Genomic DNA, 8,306 nt, shown 5'->3' on the forward strand with positions numbered 1-8,306 from the left:
CGCTATATATAGGACCCCTAGGGGGCGCCGGCCCTAGGAGATGCAATCTCCAAGGGGGGGGGCGGCCAAGGGGGTGGAGTGCCCCCCAAGCCAAGTAGGGCGCCCCCACCCCTAGGGTTTCCAACCCTAGGCGCAGGGGGAGGCCCATGGGGGGCGCACCAGCCCACTAGGGACTGGTTCCCCTCCCACTTTAGCCCATGGGGCCCTCTGGGATAGGTGGCCCCACCCGGTGGACCCCCGGGACCCTTCCGGTGGTCCCGGTACAATACCGATTACCCCCGAAACTTTCCCGATGGCCGAAACTTGACTTCCTATATATAAATATTCACCTCCAGACCATTCCGGAACTCCTCGTGACGTCCGGGATCTCATCCGGGACTCCTAACAACTTTCGGGTTACCGTATACTAATATCTCAACAACCCTAGCGTCACCGAACCTTAAGTGTGTAGACCCTACGGGTTCGGGAGACACGCAAACATGACCGAGACGACTCTCCGGTCAATAACCAACAGCGGGATCTGGATACCCATGTTGGCTCCCACATGCTCCTCGATGATCTCATCGGATGAACCACGATGTCGAGGATTCAATCAATCCCGTATACAATTCCCTTTGTCAATCGGTACGTTACTTGCCCGAGACTCGATCGTCGGTATCCCAATACCTCATTCAATCTTGTTGCCGGCAAGTCACTTTACTCGTACCGTAATGCATGATCCCGTGATCAACCACTTGGTCACATTGAGCTCATTATGATGATGCATTACTGAGTGGGCCCAGAGATACCTCTCCGTCATACGGAGTGACAAATCCCAGTCTCGATTCGTGCCAACCCAATAGACACTTTCGGAGATACCCGTAGTGTACCTTTATAGTCACCCAGTTATGTTGTGACGTTTGGCACACCCAAAGCACTACTACGGTATCCGGGAGTTGCACAATCTCATGGTCTAAGGAAATGATACTTGACATTCGAAAAAGCTATAGCAAACGAACTAAACGATCTTTTGAGCTATGCTTAGGATTGGGTCTTGTCCATCACATCATTCTCCTAATGATGTGATCCCGTTATCAATGACATCCAATGTCCATAGTCAGGAAACCATGACTATCTTTTGATCAACGAGCTAGTCAACTAGAGGCTCACTAGGGACGTGTTGTGGTCTATGTATTCACACATGTATTACGATTTCCGGATAACACAATTATAGCATGAACAATAGACAATTATCATGAACAAGGAAATATAATAATAACTATTTTATTATTGCCTCTAGGGCATATTTCCAACATATGACGCATAAGCTCCACCCGCGGGGAAGACCCACGGTAGCCACGTATCGGTCAAGGCTTTATGTGAAGCTAGATTCGCAGAAAACTTACAGTTCAAGGCCCAGTCCACTGTTCAAGTTGCTTACTAGTGTAGCATAGAGTTCTAGGTGGAAGTTCAACTTAACAGTCTCTACTGCAGTACCGGTATATAAAACAGTGTTTTGGAACCAAAGGAAAATTTATGTGTGCCTCTGGGATCTGGTGGGGGATTGCTGGAATTTAGTCTATTTTGGGCAGCCCAATAACTATTTCAGAAATTCCTAATAAATCCTAGAGGCCCACTTAGCCCATTTGTGCAAAGCAAGGGATACTACTAAAGTTTAGTCCCACATTGCTAGTTCAGTGGAAGTTGGACCTCTTTATAAGGGAGGTTCTTTCCCCACTTGTATGAGCATGAGAACAAGAGGGACATCCATGTGCGCTCCTCCTCCGCCCGCCTCGCCATGCCACGCCTCGTCACGACGCACCGCGGGTCGCGGGAATGAGCCGAGCCGATGTCTAAATTTTTGCCACGCACTACGGGTATACGAAATGTCACTCGGGAGCTGGAAAGTTTTTGGTGTAGTGGATATTGAATACGAACGTTGCACCCTTCGGCTGCTGTCTGTTTGTTTCATCTCCCGCGTTCCCTTCAGCTCCTGACGCAGCCTCTCGCCTCCTTCTCTTGCGCCTATAAAAGGGAGGTCGCTCCTCTCAGAGAGACGCACCAGAACCTCTTCCTCCTCTCGTCACAAGTTCCTGAGCACTTCGCTACTGCTACGATCTTCCCCATCCCGGCTTGCGGCGTGCACCGCAGGTCGGGGCAGTAGGCCTCCGAAACCGCACCTTTTGAGTCATGTACGGGAGAAGGGTGATAAGGTTTTTGGGGAGCGCTCAGCGCGACTACTGGCTGCTTCATCACGGACGATCTGGTCGCCGACGACTACTTCCCCGACGACGACTTCTTCCCCGACGTCCACGATCTCCTCGACGACATGACAGGCGAGGACACCGACCCCAAGTCCAGCACTTCCACTGCTGCTGTCCCGTACGTGTTCTTGCTCTTTCTGTTAGATGTCATGACACAGTTCTTTGCTCTACTTTCCGTCCTACATGTGTTAGGTTCTACTTCATATATGCAACTTCATCTAGTGTCTGTTCTAGATGTGTTTAGTTCAAGTTCATATATGCAGATGCTCTTTACCTTCTCTCTGTCCGAACGCATGACTTGTTTTATCTCTACTATATTAGTCATGCTTTATCTAGTATTTTTGTTAATAAAATCATTCGGTAAATTGCTCATATTTCCAACAGTGGACACCTCAACCCAGCCATGTCCTTCCCCAACCTGGTCATGGGCACCCATGGAGGTAACATGGAAGGCTGGAAGCAACAGGGATTGGTGACGCTCGGGATGGAAGCTCAGAGGTGGATAGCCTTATGGTTGGCGGCGGCGACGGCGAGTGACGACGGTGTTGTCAGCAACGACAACAACGTTTATGTATCATAATTTTCATTGCAAAAAAATTCTGCAACATCGTTTGGGTTGCATTTCTTCCACAGAAACACCCTTGTTATAGAAACATGAATACGGTATTTTTCTGCAACATCATTTATGTTGCAAGTTGCAAAAGTTCATTCCACCACAACGCCCATGTTGCACGAAATTGAAGACTTTTTTTCCGCAACATCATCTATGTTGCAAAAGTTCATTCCACAACAACACCCATGTTGCACAAAAGTGAAGACAAAATAAATCTGCAACAACACCTATGTTGCAAAAGGGTTGTGCAACATGTCCTCTGTTGCAATGTGAGGACGGGACAGGGCCGCTAGATGACACCAGATCTAACGGCTGTCAAGGCGGCGGATGTTCTAAAAAGATCCGCCGGCGGACGCATAGCATGCCCTTATTTTTTCCGTGAAAAGTATAAGTCGAGGGTGTTTTCCTGTGCAATGGACAGAGTTGATTCCTGCGGAGCGAATGTGCTTACAGGAAAATATTCGTGTCCAAGTTGGGCCCATAGAATTTCTGTGGGATCCCTGTGCACCAAGTGCCCTTAATTTGTGCTAAAAAGGGGTGTGCTACATGCGAGCCATCATGCAGTACAACGGCATCTTCCACCATTGCAACAGAACTGGTGTTGCAGAAATCTTTGCAACACGGGTCTTGTTGTAGAAAACTTTTGCAACAAAGGTCTTATTGTAGAAAACTTTTGCAACAAAGGTCTTGTTGCGTTTTTTATCATAAGTTTCTATAACCGCATCTGTGTGGCAGAAACACCATCGTTGTCTATGCAACATTACGCATGTTGCAAAAGCATCACCAGTTGGCCACGGCAGAGGGCATGGACGGGGGAGCATATAGCACGTCGACGGTGCATGGAGGTGTTTGTTGCATCGCCACATACTACAGGGAAAACCCTTGAGCCGGGCTCTCGGATCGGACGATGAAGATGCTTCTAGCTTTGCTTGGCATCATTTTTCTCTGGGAGCATCATTTGGGGTTGGACTCGGTCAGAAGTACTCGGTGCTCGTGGAGGTGGTCCGTGGTGGCTTGCATGGCATCTCCATGGGAGCAGCAGAAGCACCCTCCATATGCAAGCTGCGTCAGGCGAGTTATGTTCGCCAACCTCGCGGCATTGACGCATCATATGTTTTCTCTATGGGAACTAGCTTTCTTCTTCATTGTCGTCGAGCTTTGTGAATATGCTTGTGCCAACCTAGATTGATACAACGGTTTTTAGTGTGCACTCTGGTAGTGGCGAAGACACTCGAGTGCCTGACCAGATGTGTTGTGCGTGTTGGCCTTTTGGCATGTTGTATGTTTTGTGGTGCTTTAGGTCTAGTCTTTTTTTAGAGAAGACCTTCGTGGCTAGCTTTATCGATTGTTAAGCAACATTATACGTCCACAAGTTTTGAGTATAGCCAACTAGGGGGATCATCGTCCCAAGTACAAGAGAATTTGTAGTGTTTTAGGTCTATTCTAGTTAGACGTTGTTTAAGTTTTTGTCCAATTTCCTCGATAAGTCTATCAACCATTTTTCAGTGCTTATTTTTTGGCACCCACCTTATGTTGTGCATATTCCTTCTTTAAGGGTGTACTTATATTACCTTTCTTATCAACGGATTTGGCAGCTCTGATGCTAACATTAAATCATCGGATGGGACTGACACCTATGTCGTTGTTCCTACATTCTCTATGTATTCCTGTGTTTTGACACCTTGTCTCCTTTCCTTTTCCCTCATTTCTTCTCAATCATTTGGTTTCCTCCCTTGAACTGTTAGGAATTTAGGATAGCGTTCCATTTTTGTGCCCGGCACCGACATCATTGATGTTTTTTTGACAATCGATACCATGGTATATTTATAGTAGCGAATTGTACATGGTAGATACATGAGCTGACTACAGCGATTACAAAATAAAGTCTAAATGAACCAAGCATATCTTCGAAATCTCCAGACTCTTTCTTCTTTCATGACATAATCTTATATTTCTCTGAAGACAACATAGAAAAATAATAAAGGTATCAAACCATAGATATGTAAGTACCAACGAGGGTTCTTCCACAGTTTTAGTTTGAGCCGCAATACCAAGGTTATGATGCACACACGCAGCCATTTAAGAAATCAACCAACATCGGCAAAAGTACCAAGTACCAACATCTGTATTCAAGGAACAAAAAACCAAACAGCCAGGTCGAGTCACCGGGAGCCAAGAGTATGAATCATCGTTATCAAGAATGTAGCAGCCGGGACAAATATTGCGTAGACAATCCTCCTTGCAGTGACCAAGAGAAAAAAGAAATCCAAAATTGATCTGGCGAAGCAAGATATGAAGGTCCATACCTTAATCTCTACTCCTAATGTCTGAGTACGTAAGTCGTTCGTTCGTTTCGTTCGTTCACCCTTCCATCGATCTCCTCCCACCAGGCGATATCTCCCCCCATCGATTTTTTTCCTCCCTCCGAAAACCAAGACCGGTTTTAATTCATGCATCACGAGAACCAAACCAACCCTTCCATCCCCTTCCATATAAAACACCAATTCTTCCATCCTTCCCTTCCATATACGACGCTAATCAAATCATCATCATCGTCATCCGTAGGTCGTTTCCTTCATTCGTTAGCTCCTCACCTCGATAGATCCCACCGATTTTGTTTATCCCAATCGATTCCTTTCGCTCCCCACCTTCCGGTTTTACGTGACTTGCCTAAATCTATCGATTCCTTCCCCTCCTCACCGATTTTTTCTGCCGAGAAACAAAATCAGCATACAATCCCCCGTATTCCTGTAAGGTAAGTTTCTCCAGAAAAATCAGGACAAGATACGATTTGATTACGTGATGCACTAGGTAAAAAGAGCGCTGCCTCCGACCAGACTACACTGCCCCTCATCAGTACCTAGCAACCCTAATCTCAACCCATGCTTCTAGCCAGTCCCGATTTCCATCCTATCATTTTGTTGCGGCTTTCTCATGGTACTTTCGTTGATGGTGGGCGCGCAACAAGACCTCGTCTCCGGTGGCCAGACGGTCTCCTCGTCTACGGCGGCGGCAAGACAAAACCTCGTCGCCTGTGGCCGGACGGACTCTTTATCTGTGGCGGTCGCGCGACGGAACCTTGTCGTCGGCAGCCGCGCGGCCACTCGGCAAAGATGCATCGATCGAGCTGCTCGATCTGTGGCGCTGCACTACCTCACTTCATCGAACTGCCGTCCAGTACGGTTATTCCGGTGTCGGCTCACGTGATATGTCCGTCGAGGACTCTTCCGATCATGATGATTGTGAGATGAATACCAAGACGTGATATGCCCATGTTGCAGGCCTTCCGATCACTAGCTCACGTCGTGCATAGTCCGGTGGTAGGTGGATTGATCGACTCCAGACTCCGATATGCTAGGTGTTCGTTTTAGACTTTTGCAATGCCAATGTCTGACGATAGTATTAGTTCTACAACACAGGCAATTGGAGTTAGCACTTAGCAATGAGCTCATGTGTGTTCGCCAAAATTACTAGATGCATCTTGACTGCCCCCGCCGATGAGGTCTTTGAGGAGTCCACCCTGCCGGACGCCAGGGACAAGGTCTCGCCCATGAGGTTTTTCGGTGCAGCCACCATCTACAAGCAGGACGACAAAGCCATCTTATATGTATATTATGCCTCTTGGATATAGTTTTTTGTGTCCTAAATTTGTTGAACCACCCAGTATTTTATGCCTCTTGGAGAATCCTGTCTCAACCTTTGAGTTTGCAGGTTTTATTGCAATCAAGAAAATTGACTTATGGTCACAAGCATGAAGAGTTTAACCTGTTAATAAACTCATATATATGTTTGTATGAATTTTTCGAAACATTCATTTTCTTAAAACACACAGGGTTTTTGATGACTGAGAAAGAGTCAGTTATGTCAACACCATGAGCTATTACCACTGAAAAGAATCGTGCTATAGAGTGGCATGTTTTCAGAAATGATGTAAAAAACAGAGCTTAACTGATTATTGGGTTTGAACTTTAGATATTTTTTGAGGCACGCATAAATATAATATGACATTGATGGTAGAAGTTATGTGAATATGATTTTTTTTATAAGAAGTTTGATTCTAATGATTTTGCAGGAGCTTGATTGGTGATAATTGTTTTAATGGAAATTATGTGCTAATTATTGCTTGCGATGATGCATATTGCTATGATGGCTAATCAGAGTGATCTTTCATATTGCAACCTGGCAAAAATATAGCTCTGGGATATTGTATGATAAAAATCAGTGAGCTTAACTAAAGAATTTTGCAACTGAAAAAAAATTAGAAGTCATGAGAAGGTTGAGATGTCATTCAGTTGCATCACGTGGTGAGATCGAAGGAGATTTTTGCGAGTGTTATTTTTTATATCACACGAATTGGTGGGTAAATGAAATATATATGTCAACACTGGTTCTATGATCCCTTTTTATGATTCTCTTTCGTTTCTTTTATTAAAGATTTTATTATTATTATGTGTACATATTTTAATAGGATGTCAAACATCCGAGAGTTTATCTATATTGTGTATTGCACCAGATCTCCAAGAAATTGTGACATGTGTGCAGAACAAAGATGCTTCAATTTCATCATATGCAATATGTTATACCTATTATTGATCCTTCCTTGACAATTTTTTGGAGGTATAATATAGTTTCCTATTACTGATTTGACGGTGCGGAGCAGTGGCAGCGGTAACATCTGTTGGCCGATTTGGAGGGGAGCAGAATAATGGTGAGCAGCATAGTGTGGACTGGTTCAATGTTAGACAATAGAATCGCCCCAACATTGGCCAGACCGACTGGTTTGAGATCCTTCCATGCCTCCCTAACTATCTTGAAAAGAAGTCCTAGAGGTTTAGAAGAACACTAGAGATTTTATTTTTCAGGTTTTCAATGCTAATACACGTTTCTAAGTTATATAGTGCAAGCAGTTGAGTTGGCTTGAACTTTCATATACAGTACAACTGAAGGTCCTTCTCGAGCGTGTGCATCTTGATGTAACATCATGTAGTTTGTGATGCTGAATCAGTGTTTAGTAGGACCAACTTAGTGCATATGTATTTTGTGTGTACTGACGTGATGCAAATATATTCATGTGTAACGCCAGACAAGGTACAAAGGTAATGTAGATTCAGTGTAATGATTTGATTTTCAAAAAATATTGTGTGTCCTTAGAAAATTTAATGTTCACAAAGTTTGTAATGACAAGTAATGTATGTAAGTGTACTTTATCATACGAATGTTGGTTACCATATGATATTTTCCCCATTATCAATTACTCGAGGATGCGACTGAGTACAATACATGATGGTGACTTGGTCAAAATCCATTACATCTTTTTCTGTCATCAACGACCAAAAATATTACAATTACAGTTATCTCCTTAAAATTCAAAATGGGTGTGTTGGTGGGACAGGGATCCCTACTGCAGCGGCCCTCATGTCAGTGGCCCAACTACATCTTGCAATACATCA

The sequence above is a fragment of the Triticum dicoccoides genome, chromosome 5A (assembly GCF_002162155.2).
Source record: "Triticum dicoccoides isolate Atlit2015 ecotype Zavitan chromosome 5A, WEW_v2.0, whole genome shotgun sequence".
Taxonomy (NCBI): domain Eukaryota; kingdom Viridiplantae; phylum Streptophyta; class Magnoliopsida; order Poales; family Poaceae; genus Triticum; species Triticum dicoccoides.